The sequence below is a fragment of the Rutidosis leptorrhynchoides genome, chromosome 2, assembly GCF_046630445.1.
Source record: "Rutidosis leptorrhynchoides isolate AG116_Rl617_1_P2 chromosome 2, CSIRO_AGI_Rlap_v1, whole genome shotgun sequence".
Lineage (NCBI taxonomy): Eukaryota > Viridiplantae > Streptophyta > Magnoliopsida > Asterales > Asteraceae > Rutidosis > Rutidosis leptorrhynchoides.
Window position 1 is genome coordinate 700,987,751 of NC_092334.1, and position 15,180 is coordinate 701,002,930.

The 15,180-nt window shown below is 31.5% G+C and overlaps 1 pseudogene; it reads left to right on the plus strand.

The window, feature by feature from the left end:
• Positions 1-374: 374 nt before the first annotated feature.
• LOC139890417 (plasma membrane ATPase-like) overlaps positions 375-15,180 on the plus strand; it is a 37,666-nt pseudogene continuing 22,860 nt past the window's right edge.

Below are 15,180 nucleotides of genomic sequence, written 5' to 3' on the forward strand. Positions count from 1 at the left end.
TCAAAATTGAAAATACGACTAGTCTAGTACATTTACAAATTGAAATAAACCTAAATACAATACTATGAAATTGAAAATAAACAAAATACAACTTTGGCTTCTATGGCCTCTAATTAAATCAAAAACATCATGGCATAAAATTTCCGTAACCAACAATCACAACAATCACACATTGGTCGGGGCATTATGGGCTATGTATGCAATCACAATTTAATAACAACATTATTAAACCTATATATAACTTGTCCATGGTTACAATGCATGTGTATAACCATGGAATAAAATAAATATTAAATAACCAACAATTATCCAAGCCATAACTTTCTAAATTCAAAATTTAAATAGTGAATTTCTTCAGATCTTATTTGTGCGTCATGAGGTAATCAACAAAGTTGACTTACAAAACCATAAGGGTTTTGACTTTTACCAATTCACCACAAAGCTAGATCTAAGAAAATCACGCGATAATTAAAACGGTGTAAAAGCGGCTCTGATACCACTGATGGAAAATCGTGTGTACTTTTAACAATTCAGATTAATGCAGCGGATAATTAAGATAATAATCTTTTATTATTTTATGAACAAAAATTACAAAATTAAATAATCACTTATTTAAAAACATGCACATGATTAATTTATCCCATGGATCCAGTTACACCATAATAATTGTCATGAATATAAAAATACAAAGTGGAGTTAACGGTATACCTTTCTTGAAGAAACTGATGAACGGAGAGAAACCAACGATCAAAGGGTATGACCGTCTATTTGGATAGTCCACTACACTTTCAAGCGACACCAATGGATGCTAGTCCAAACCCAAGTATATTATTAATATAACCTAGTTATATTAATAAATATATAATAATACTCCATATAGTAAATTCAAAAGAAAAGAAACTATGTTTCTTTTGTTTCGGTGGAGAATGAATGAACAAAGGATTATTAATATCCTCTCGTATTACGTGCGTAACAAAACTATAAATTTGATCTTTTTCGTATGTCCGACCACAATGACCAAAAACCATTCAATTTATAATTGAGAGTAATATGTAAACCGACTTTTAGTTGGATGATAAAACGCGTAGAAAAGATCACCAAAATAGTTTCCTTTTATTTCTCAACTTAACCATCAAGTAAAATAAAATCTTCTTTTAAAACTAAGATACTATAAGTACGGAGTATAGAAGTTTTAATTAACTCAACATATCAACTAAGTCAATAAAACTTTTATTTAATTATAATTAATTAATTACTTAATTAATTAATTAATACATAATTAAATATACAAATTCGTGACTTGAGTAATATATATACATCATATATATATTTTATTTTGCGTCTAGGTGTATATATGTGTGACCCCGAAGGCTCAAATGAATTTAGCCATATAGTTATATGTTGTACCTTGCACATTAATCTTACACTGAGCGTGGTCTTCGTTCTTTAGTCGTTTACAAACAAGTACGTATTTCTATATTCACAGTTATTTATTAGAATTATGGATTTTTGATATAAAACTAATGATACTCAATAATTAATTAATTATACAGACGGTACCCGAGGAGCTCTGGTGGCCGGTGGGAATTTGACAGTGCCGAAACCATTCGACGGGCCCTACACATTGGTGTCAACTTGAAAATGATCACCGGTGATTAGTTAGCTATTGGCAAGGAAACGGGTTGCAGACTTGGAATGGGTACCAATATGTACCCATATTCTTCACTTCTTGGTCAAAACAAAGATTCAGCTATTGCAGATATCCCAATTGAAGAATTAATCGAAAAAGGCTGATGGTTTCGCTGGAATCTTCCCTGGTAAACAACTTATATTTAACCTAGGGTGGCCAAATGAGCGGGTTGGGCAACGGGTCAAAACAAGTATATATTTTTTTTAAAATTATACTAGCATGTATGTGATGCAGAACATAAATACGAGATTGTGACAGGAGATGGTGTGAACGACGCACCTGCATTAAAATGGGCCGATATTGGTATAGCTGTTGCTGACGCCACTGACGCAGCTCGAGGTGCGTCAGATATCGTGTTGACCGAACCAGGACTTAGCGTGATTGTAAGCGCGGTTTTAGCCAGTCGAGCCATCTTTCAAAGGATGAAAAACTACACCATTTATGCGGTTTCCATCACTATTCGTATAGTGCTCGGGTTCATGCTAATTGTTCTTATTTGGAAATTCGATTTCTTGCCATTTATGGTTTTAATCATTGCGATTCTTAATGATGGAACCATTATGACTATTTCTAAAGATAAGGTCAAACCTTCTCCTATGCCTGATTCATGGAGTTAAAAGAGATTTTCACCACTGGGGTTGTTCTTGGAACTTACTTGGCAGTTATTACAGTTATTTTCTTCTGGTTAGCAAAAGAATCCGACTTCTTTACGGTAAGATAAATCAGTAAGTCAACTCATTTTCTGAGCTAAAGTTGATAAATAAAGTCAACTCATTTGCAGCTCTACAGATTAACTGTTTAATAGATTTATAATTTAGTATTGTTTACTGTAGATGAATGATATGCTTATAAATGAAGGATTTTTTTAGGAGCGATTTGGTGTGAAATCGATCAGAGACTCAGAATATGAGCTTATGTCAGCTCTTTATCTCCAAGTTAGTATCATTAGTCAGGCGCTCATTTTCGTTACACGATCAAGGAGCTGGTCTTTCATTGAACCTCCTGGTCTTTTACTCCTCACCGGCTTTTTTATTGCTCAGCTGGTGAGTACATTCTTATTTTGAGATGACAAAAACTCAAACTTGGGTGTGTGTCAAAATGGGTAACTTTATGGTCCTAATAGAAACATATTATTAATATAGTTTGTGTATTGTTTTTATATTCATAAATAGTTCACTTTTATTTTGAGATTTCTAACGAATTTACGTCTCGAAGATTGCTACCTGCATTGCGGTCTATGCAAATTGGGACTTCACAAGAGTGAAAGGGATCGGATGGGGATGGGCTGGTGTGATCTGGCTTTATAGCATCGTCTTCTACTTCCCGTTAGACATTTTCAAATTCATCATCCGTTACGCTTTGAGTGGCAAGGCCTGGGACAACATGCTCGAAAAACGGGCAAGTTCATATTTATTATTTAATGTTTTAATCAAATTTTCTGATAATCAAATGTACTGATACTAAGGAAGATACTTTTGTACGCATTTTAGACTGCTTTCACTTCCAAAAAGGACTACGGACGCGGTGAGAGGGAAGCTGTGATAACCCGTCCTTATCCCCCTGGACGAAATCATCAACATCTGGTCCCATTGCGATGATTGACTCCAAGTAATGTCCTTAAAATGAGCAAATGCACAGCGGAATACTTAATTTGTACCTGAGAATAAACATGCTTAAAAGTGTCAACCAAAAGGTTGGTGAGTTCATAGGTTTATCATAACAATCATTTCAATATATTAACAGACCACAAGATTTCCGTTATCATAAACATAATACACTCACAAGTGTATGAAAAGCATTCTAAGTGGTTGAGCACTTGGTAACCATGCTTAACATTTAATCAACGTCGCATATTCCCTTTATTATGAAATCTCACTACACCGTACCAAGTGTAGTCACCAAAACGAAGTACTGTGCAACCGTTGAATACTGGTCGTCCAGTCCGGTTGGGGTTGTCAGGCCCGATAGATCTATCAACAGGATTCGCGTTTACAATACTCATGTAAATAGTAGTTACCAAGCTACAGGGAAGTATGCCAGTGGTACAACTCAACGTAGAATACATTTTTAAGTACTTGTGTCTATTTTGTAAACATTTATAAAAGCAGCGCATGTATTCTCAGTCCAAAAATATATATTGCAAAAGCAATTAAAAATGGAGCAAATGAAACTCACCATACTGTATTTTGTAATAAAAATACGTATGACGTCAGTTAATAAGTGTAGGGTTGGTCTCGAATTCACGAACCTATATTAGTCATACATATTAACACATATAACAGTAATCGAACATATTTATTTATATATTATTAGATACTTAATTGTTATTTTAATTAGGTCTTTCATTAATAACCTTTTTAATTATATTTATTAATATTTATTATAAAAGTTTTAATATCATTATGTTATGTGTAGTAAATATAATTTTATATACTATTAGTTATTTGATAAAATAATATTGATGATAGCAATAAATAAAAGTTGTTTTATTTTATAATAATAATAATAATAGTTATTATGATAATAATTTTGATAATACTAAAAATATTAATATTAATGTCAAAATACTAATAATGATAGTGCTAATATTAGTTTTGATAAAAATTATAATTTCTCTAATAATGATAATAATAATAGTAAAAATGATACTTTTGATATGAATGATAATTTTTAATAAAAATGATACTAATAATAATATTAATGATATTATTAATAATAATTTTAATAATACTAATAATAATAATAATAATAATAATAATAATAATAATAATAATAATAATAATAATAATAATAATAATAATAATAATAATAATAATAATAATAATAATAATAATAATAATAATAATAAGAATGTTACCTCAAAAAAATAGGCTTTTAAAATAACGCCACTCCCCGAGTTCGAACTCGAGACCTTTCGTTTCATACAAACACCCTTAACCCTCCAACATTTCATTCATTTCTATTAGAACTAGGATATTAAATTCGTTTAACCCACGATTCATTTTCTCCTTCTTCTTCAACAAACCCAAAACTATTCATCATTTTCATTTCGCTTCATCATTATCATTTACATCCTAATCATCATCGAAATCACTCGCATCATCACTCATTATTATAATTCATTGTCATCGTTTTTATACATCATTAAAACCCATGATTATAACATAATCATAATTATAATCATAAGTATAATCATAGTTATGATCCCAAGTATAATCATATCGTCTACTCGTTTCTTTAATCCTTCTCGCCATCATACAGTCCTTTATCACAAATATACAACCTATGCGTAATATTATATGTATCATCATAATCATCTTATTTGTCCCACCCGTAACCAACTCGACTCACCCTCTTTCTCTTTTATTATTGTTTTAATTCCCACTTGGTCCACCATTTCATTATTTATCTTTATGTTTCAATAACATAATCGTGCTCTCATGAAACATCATTATCAAATTACCATTATTAACTAATCAATATTACTTTTGTTTGTTTATCAATCATTCGGCTGTACAGGAAAATAGAAAACAGAAAATACTCGTACATATGTGTATGTGAGATGATGATGAAGATGGTTGCAAGAGGTGGTAACGGTTGTGGGTTAGGGTGGCTATTGTTATAACTGAAACAGACCGAAGGTTAATCAAGAAAAATGATAGCGATGATGTGGCTGTGTTGGACGATTTAGAATGTGGAAGTTCACGGTGGAGAGGTGGTTTGTGGGTGGTGTTGGTGGCCAGTTGTATGGGCTAGTGTGACGGTTTGATTGTAGTGGACAAAGGTGGTGATTTGCGACGGAGAACAGAAAAGAAAAATACACGCCGCAGCAGCTGCAGTAACCATAGCAATAACAGAAAAATTATGGCGGTTGTGGTGGTTCCTGGCGGTGAACATTAACAGCGAACCAAGAATAGTTGCAGACGGTTTAGGTGGCATTTGGAGATTGTAACAGCAGCAGTAGGTGTGATCGTGGTGGTTAAATGGGTTGTGTTAGGTTCTATCGAGCAAAAGGGCTGCTTATGGGTTGATGAATCGATGGTTTATTGTGATAATGAGTGACGGTGGTGCTTATGGGTTTGGTTGAGTTAAACCAGGAAACTAAAACGAATATAGCCGGCGTCTAGTAGCAAGTGTCAGAATGTTTGTGTGGTGGCATAAAGATGATACATACTACTAAGTGATAGTTGTGCGGTTGTAGTAGTGGTGATAGAAGGTGGCCGGTGGCGTTTATAGGCTTTAGGGTAGCGAGATGATGTGAGTTGAGGTAGTAGTCGGGAAGGTGATGATTGATGTATTTTTACTATGATGAATTAACCGGTGGTGATGTTTGTAGATTGAAGGTGAAGATGATGGCGGTTTGTAGCGGTAGAAGGTGGTGAATTAGTTGGGCTGTGGTGTTTGTCTAATATTTGAACAAGAACAAGAAGAAGGATTGATTAGATGCAGATGGTTTCAATCTTTCTCTATATATCATTTATATATATATAAAAGTAATATTAGTAATATAATAATATATTAAAATATTAAATTAATCAATGGTGAAAAAAAAAACGTGCATGAGTGAATGAAACTTTAAAACAGTAAGCAACCTCCTTTTTCAACTCTTGTGCCGACAGTGTATTAGGGTATTATATCGTGCCCATTGCGAATCAGTTAAGATATAAAAGTGTCCCTAAAAATCTCAAATTTTTAGATTAAACATATTTAATTATTTCACTCATTACCTGTTTGAAACCCGATCAAAAAGGTTCGAAAATTATTTATTTTCTGTTCCGATTTATGTGTACGGAGTACTAATATTTAAACTTAAAAATGTAAAAATATTTTTAACAAATCTAAGATCTTCGTAATTAATTTACAGTCAAACTTTTATCTTAATCATTCATGACATGTATTAAATCTATATGAATGCTAACGAAATATCAACCGAGTATTACTGACGTTTACTAATTAAGCTCGAATTCATTAAATTTTAATATGTTCTCTTTCTATATATAAACAGTGTTAAATAACAAGTTTAACTACTAAAATAATATATTATATATTCTTTAAACAAATAGATTATTTATATATTTACAAGTAATATTTATACACCTAATTATATATATATATATATATATATATATATATATATATATATATATATATATATATATATATATATATATATATATATATATATTTATCTATATATTTATAATAATAGTTTTTATTATATCGCATATAATTTTACATATTTATTTCCAACAAATAAATCATATATTATTTCAAATAATATTTCAAATTATAATATTTAGATACATATGTATCTATTTACAAATAATTGCTCGCAAATCGTCGGGAATGGTCGAAAGTCAAACGAATATATAAAATAGTTCAAAATTTTTGTGACTCAACATTACAGACTTTGTTATTGTGTCGAAACAATATAAAGATTAAGTTTAAATTTGGTCGGAAATTTCCGGGTCGTGACAGTACCTACCCGTTAAAGAAATTTCGTCCCGAAATTTGATCGAGGTCGTCATGGCTAACAATAAGAATGTTTTCATGAAGAATATGAGTTGATAAATAGAAGTTTCTCGTCATTGAGTAATATGGATAAAATAATTCGATTACTCAAAGAGTACAAATGAAGCTATCACAAAAGGGTGAAAAGTTTCGTCTTAACTTTTGACATAGTCATGGTTGATTTTCAGAATTCATGGAATTTAAAGAAAATCTTCTAATCAGAAAGAAAATGTAATAACACAATTTATTAGCAAACTGTTGGAATTACAGAATAACAGAAATATCAAGGAAATATTTCCGTGATATGCTTAGAGATTAAGTAGAATGAAAGAGTCATGTAACATGGCACATGTTGAGGGTAAGATCTGTGAACCACCATCACATTCCATTAGAAACTCAGCATGACTTGCTGTAATATAACTACGTTGGCCTGACGTCATTATATTATACTAACTCATGCTTCAGTTCCCAACATTTCTCTAGGAAATCATTCATAATTTAACTTGAATTTTAAAGAATATAGAAACTAAAACAGTTTCTTTTAGGATGTATCACAGATAGCACGAAGAGATAGATAATTTCGGACAAGAATATTTATGAATATATCTTCAGAAATATCGAAGATATTTATGACGATATTTTTGGAATTTCTACGTTCAAAGGTTGATGGAAAAGGTTTTCCGCAAGATTTTAACATGAGTAAGGAGCAAGATATTCGTTGAAATTTTCATCGAATCCAGAAGATATATGATAAGGCTAAAAAGGAACATATATTTCATAGCATTATCCCTCAAGAAAGACAAGATTTTAGTTGTAATTGTTCTATTTTCAAGTGATATCCGTTTATATTAAATAAGTGCGAAGACAAAAGGCGAAAATGACGATTTGAAGACACAAAGGTCCAAAAAGCTAAAAAGTACAAGATACAATAAAAAAGGTTCAAATTATTGATGAGGAACGTCTAAAAACGACAAGAGTACAAGTTACAAAACGCAAAGTACACGATGTAAAATTGTACGAAAGGACGTTCGAAAATCCGGAACCGACACATGAACCAACTTTCAACGCTCAACGCAACGGATCTGAAAGTACAAGTCAACTATGCACAAGAATATAATATAATATTTAAATAATTCATAATAAGAATAATATTAAATATTAAAAAGTTGTTAATTGAGCATAGTTCAGGGGTCATAAGTGAAAATTTCAATTTATCATTTGCCTATAAAAGGCCATCTAAATCGATGATTTAGATACACCTTTTCAATTCTCTTTCTTTGTAACATATTTATTTATATTTATAATATTAATTTTAATTTTAAGTTTAATAATAATTTTGGGGTAGTGTAACAAATGTTTAACGGGTTTTAAGTCGGAACTCTGTCCGTGTAACGCTACACTATAAATAATCATTGTAAGTTATGTTCTTCCTTTTTAAATTAATGTCTCGTAACTAAGTTATTATTATGCTTATTTGAGCCGAAGTAATCGTGATGTTAGGCTAAAATATTAAGATGGGGTTATTGAACTTTGGACCATAATTAAGGTTTGGGCAAAAGACCGACACTTGTGGAAATTGGACTATTGACTATTAATAGATGGGGGGTATTGTCTAATTGAGTGACAACTCATTGGAGTCTGTCGAACCTATCTTCAAATTAATTAACCTAATAATTAATAATGATTATGGTTGTCCTATTTAGTGACGTTCATATGGAATCTGTTATAATCATTTAATTAATCAATTGGGTTGGGTAATTGATTATTCATTCTGATCAAGTGGATGAATTAATATTCATAAACTAATTAAAACAGGGGTGGATTACATACAGTGATAACTGGTGTAATTGTTGACAGAAGTGATAACTGCGTCACAGTTTAAATCCTTAATCAGTTGGAATATTTGACTTCGGGTATAAGGGTAATTTGACGAGGATACTCGCACTTTATATTTATGACCGATGGACTATTATGGACAAAAATCAGATAGACGTATCAAATAAACCAGGACAATTAACCCATGGTAATAAATTAAAATCAACACGTCAAACATCATGATTACGGAAGTTTAAATAAGCATAATTCTTTTATTGTATTTCTCATCGTATCTTTATTTACTGTCATTTTATTACTCGCAATTTTATTTACTGTCATTTTATTTATTGTCATTATTTTACGCACTTTAATTATCGTCATTTATCTTTGCGCTTAAAATATAGAATCGACAAACCGGTCACTAAACGGTAAAACCCCCATTTTATAATAATACTACTACTTATTTATATATATATTTTTACAAATAAACTTAATAATATAGCGTTAACTTCACCAGCTCCCTGTGGAACGAACCGGACTTACTAAAAACTACACTACTCTACGATTAGGTACACTGCCTATAAGTGTTGTAGCAAGGTTTAGGTATATCCACTCGATAAATAAATAAATAAAACTTGTGTAATATTTCGTCGCATTTTGTAGTAAAAATTAATACTATTTCGTACACCCCGCTGCATCATCAAGTTTTTGGCTCGCACTTTATATTTATGACCGATGGACTATTATGGACAAAAACCAGATAGACGTATCAAATAAACCAGGACAATTAACCCATGGTAATAAATTAAAATCAACACGTCAAACATCATGATTACGGAAGTTTAAATAAGCATAATTCTTTTATTGTATTTCTCATCGTATCTTTATTTACTGTCATTTTATTACTCGCAATTTTATTTACTGTCATTTTATTTATTGTCATTATTTTACGCACTTTAATTATCGTCATTTATCTTTGCGCTTAAAATATAGAATCGACAAACCGGTCACTAAACGGTAAAAACCCCCTTTTATAATAATAATAATAATACTACTTATATTTATATATTTTTGTAAAAATATAGTTTTATAAAAATATAGCGTTAAACTTCACGAGCTCCCTGTGGAACGAACCGGACTTACTAAAAACTACACTACTCTACGATTAGGTACACTGCCTATAAGTGTTGTAGCAAGGTTTAGGTATATCCATCCGTAAAATAATTAAAACTTGTGTAATATTTTGTAGTATTTCGTAGTAAAATTAATACTATTTCGTACCCTCACGCTACAACATCAAGTTTTTGGCGTCGCTGCCGGGAGCGCTAAAAAGCTATATTTTTAATTATAATAATATTGAAATAAAATATAATAATATAATAATATTGAAATAGAATATAATAATATAATAATATTGAAATAGAATATAATAATATAATAATATTTTAGAATCAAAATTTGATACGTAAAGTTTTAAAAAATCGTATTTATTAAATACTTCAGGGGTATATTATGTAACTTATAATTAATAATTTCTATCATGTCGCTTTCATGTGAATAGTAAATTAATTAATTTCTTTTCATTTACTATTCATGAATAGTAAATGAATTAAAAAAAAAAGTTTTGAAAAAAAATAATAATTATAAAAAAATTATTAATTTGTAAAAAAAAATCGTTTTTTTAAAAAAAAAATCATTTTTTTTTAAGAAAAAAAAATTTCGTTTTTTAAAAAAAAAAAAAAATTTGTGTAAAAAAAATCGTTTTTTTAAAGAAAAAAAAATTCGTTTTAAAAAAAAATTGTAAAAAAAAAATCGTTTTTTTTTAAAAAAAAATTTTTAAAAAAAAAAGTTTTAAAAAAAATTTTATATAAAAAAAAAATTTTTAAAAAAAAAAAAAATTTAAAATCCTTAAAAAACGAAATAAAAAAAAAAATTAAAAAAAAAGTTTTTTTTTATTACCTTTAGATTTTTCGACTCTAGTTACAATTTTTAGTATTAAGTTTAGTTTTGCCATAGTTATTTTTATTTCTAGAATTTTTAGGTTTGCCGTAAAATCTCTTAAGTGCTTATTCCTTAGACTAAGATTTATGTGCTTTAGAATTTTGCGACGCCGTTTTTCGCGCTACTTTCTTATTTTTATTTTTCGACGCCTATTTTTCGACCTTTTATTTTTCGACATTTTTCGACGCGCAATCTATTTCTTTCTTATTTCTCGCCATTCTAGTTTTTAGGACTTAGAATTTTTTCTACTTCTTCTCTAAATTTCTTAAAATTACGAAAATTTATTTTAAGTGGTTAAATTGATAGACATCAAAATTTTCTGGTTCGTAGTAATAGTTGGATTTGTACGTGGACCGGGTTATTGGAGCCAAACAGTACTCAATTATATTGAGACCAAACGAATCCTGCCCCTCTGCTGCATCTTTTGGCTATTCGAAACGTGGGCAAAATCAGAAAAGTCTATTAATTGGATAACTTATATAATTTTTCTTTCCTTTTAAAAACTAATAGGATATTCAGTGAATGCACCGAGCAAGACGTTCACCACCTTTTGTACGTTCACCACCTGTAACTAGATCAAGACATTTAGCAAATATAACCGCCGTTGATTTTTCTTTAGAATCGTCATCCAGTCGACCAAGTACTTCAGTTCAAATTTCCGATAATCCATTTTTTGAACCCAACCTCACAATTGAGAATCCAGAGAATATTCAGGAACGGTTCGTAGATCCTGAACCACTAAACTTTCCTCCGGAGCCACCAATCATTCAAACAGAGATTGTTGAGGAACGAACCATTAAATCAGAATCATCTAGTGATACCGATTCAACGAATTCAATTATGGAAGTAACGGAACCTCTAAGTATGGAAGATCGAATGAGAGCCAAACGCACGGGCCAAGGTCACGCCATTATTAAGCCAGACATTAATGCGCCAGATTATGAAATCAAAGGACAAATCCTACACATGGTAACTAATCAGTGCCAATATAGTGGTGCGTCGAAGGAAGATCCAAACGAACATCTTCGTACGTTTAATAGGATCTGTACACTATTTAAAATCCGAGAAGTTGAGGATGAACAGATCTATCTCATGTTGTTTCCCTGGACTTTAAAGGGAGAAGCCAAAGATTGGTTAGAATCGTTACCTGAAGGGGCGATTGACACATGGGATGTTTTAGTTGAGAAATTTCTTAAAAGATTCTTTCCGGCATCTAAAGCCGTGAGACTTCAAGGAGAAATTGTTACGTTCACACAAAAGTCAAATGAAACTCTATATGAGGCGTGGACAAGATTTGGAAAGTTGTTGAGAGGATGTCCTCAACACGGTTTAGACACTTATCAAATAGTACAAATATTCTACCAAGGTGTCAACGTTGCTACACGAAAAGACATCGACATAACAGCTGGTGGTTCCATTATGAAGAAAACCGCAACTGAAGCTTACAAAATTATTGATAACACAGCCTCCCACTCTCATGAGTGGCACCAAGAGAAAGATATATATCTCTCATCTAAAGCGGCTAGAGCCGATTCTAGCCATAACTTTGATTCCGTTTCCGCAAAAATAGATGCTTTCGAGAGACGAATGGAAAAGATGAATAAAGATATTCACGCAATACGAATCAATTGTGAGCAATGCGGTGGACCACACTTAATGAAAGACTGTCACATTGAACAAACGATGGAACAACGTGAGAATGTTGTCTACATGAACCAAAGGCTGGAAAATAGTTATCAGAATAATTATCAACCGCCAAGGCCAAACTTCAATCGAAATCAAAACATTCTTTACAATCCAAAAGGACCCGAAAATAACTGGTATAACCAACAAGGTCCGAATAACCAACCAACTCAAAACAACACTTTTAATCAACAAAGACCTGGCTTGTATAAACCACCACAACAAACCGACGAGAAGAAGTCAAATCTGGAAGAAGTGGTATTTAAGCTAGTTGAATCTCAAACACAATTTATTGAAACTCAAACCCAAACAAATGAGAGGTTTGATCAGTCATTAAGAACTCAACAAGCTTCCATTTTGAATCTAGAAAAACACGTAGGTACTCTTGCTAGCATGATGAGTGAGAGGGAACAAGGAAAGCTACCGAGTAATACTGAAGTAAATCCTCGGAATGAGAATGTTAACATGATATCAACAAATTCTGAAAAACCAATACCAGAAGATGGGAAAGTTTTAGATGTAAGTAACAATGAAGAAGTTACACCACCACCACCACCCGAGTATGTAAAGCCAGTGGTGGCACCATACAGACCACCCATCCCGTTTCCAAGAAAAGGAGTTGAGTATGAGCAAGTAATAGGTAATAAAGTTTGTGATACCTCTGGAAAGAAGAAGAAGAAGAATAAAAAAGTGCAAGAAACAAAAACAGTAGAAGTAAACCCGGTGAAGACAGTTCCACCAAATCCTCCACCTAGGGTAGGTGATCCGGGTGAATTTATTGTTCCTTGTCTACTTAGTGACTGTGTCATGTATGATGCACTAGCAGATTTAGGTTCAAGTGTGAGTGTTATGCCTCTTTCATTATATAAGAGATTAGGTGTAGGTGAGTTAACTCCAACGGATATGAGTATTCGACTCCTTGATCAAACCATTAAGCACCCAGTTGGAATTGCTGACAACCTACCCGTTCAAGTAGGTAATTTAACCTTTCTAGTCGAATTCATTGTCATTGACATAGAAGAGGACTCAAACGTTCCTCTAATTTTAGGTCGACCATTCTTAGCGTCCACCGGGGCGTTATTTGATGTAAGAAAGGGTAGAATGACACTTAGTAATGATGAGAAATCGATCACCTTTATGATTCGACAGTCTAAATATGCACAAACCAAAACCGTTGAACCGACAAAAACGATTGGTAAGAACCATGTTGTTTTACCAACTCCAACGGTAATGCTTAACAATAATAGAACGCCTAAGTGTGGGGAAAATGAAGTAACACCTAATGATGACTTGATAATAAAGAACCCCATAGTTGATACGAAATTAAATAACCCCGTTATTAACAGTTCAATGAAGAAACTTTTTAAACGGGTTATTGATGCTAAAAGTAAGGGAAACTTTAAGTTATATAACCGGTTAGTATCCAATCTGTCGCCTAAAGAAAAGGCGAAGCTAGTTGAATTTGTGGATATTACAGAAAAAGCTGGTCACTGGCTTAAAGCAAAAGTCACAGATATGCAAGTTGATTATGGACCAAGAAAAATTAACGATGAAGTTAATCACAATTTCGACACCACATCTACCTAAGTGTGAGGAGATTCAAATATTCTAAAAAGAAAATGCTGTTTGGAGTTAGTTGTTCTGTTCTCGTGTAGTTCCGAGAATGGAATTCGATTGGTCTTTTCCACTAGCAGACACTAAAGAACTAGTTTTCTTCCCCCATTCTGATTTTTTTTTATTTTGTAGGTTTTATATGAAATTAATATGCTTTTTAAATTTAAGTTTTGTGTGAATTTAAAAACAAAATTTACTTTAATTCATTAAGTTTAAAAAATGATTTCTAAAATTCGTCGTGAGTTAAAGACTAGGTCGTTGAGCCGAAATTGCTTTACCCGAGGGCGGGGCGACAAATTTTGTTATCATTATTTTTAATTTAATTGATTTAAAGTATGCAAAAAAAAAAAATATTAGATTTTATAAATTTTTGAACGTGGGGTAATATACCCAACTTCAAAATTATGTATGTTTGTATTTTATGTTATATACAAAACAGGGTAAAATAACGCACTTTCAAAGACTGTCATTAAGTTCAGAAAAAGGTACTAATTTTGACGACAAGAAACAAAATATCAAATGTGAAATAACAACAATATGTTTGCAAACTCGGTATTTTTAATCATTTTTCTACAATAATCACCCTCATGAATTTAAATTTTTACTGATTTCTTGCAAATGAGGGCATTGCAAGATCTCAAGTGTGGGGAAGGGTTATAAATTCTTTCGGGTTTACACTTGGTTTATTTGCCAAATTTTGCGAAAATTTGAAAAATTTTCAACTAAATGAAATCAAAATCATGTTTATATATATTTATGAACGATGAAAACTAGGTGTTAATACCGAAATTATCGTTACCTCGGAAAGGGCATAAATTGAGAAACAACCTAAAATGCTTGAATTCATTTAAAATGGAATAAAGGAG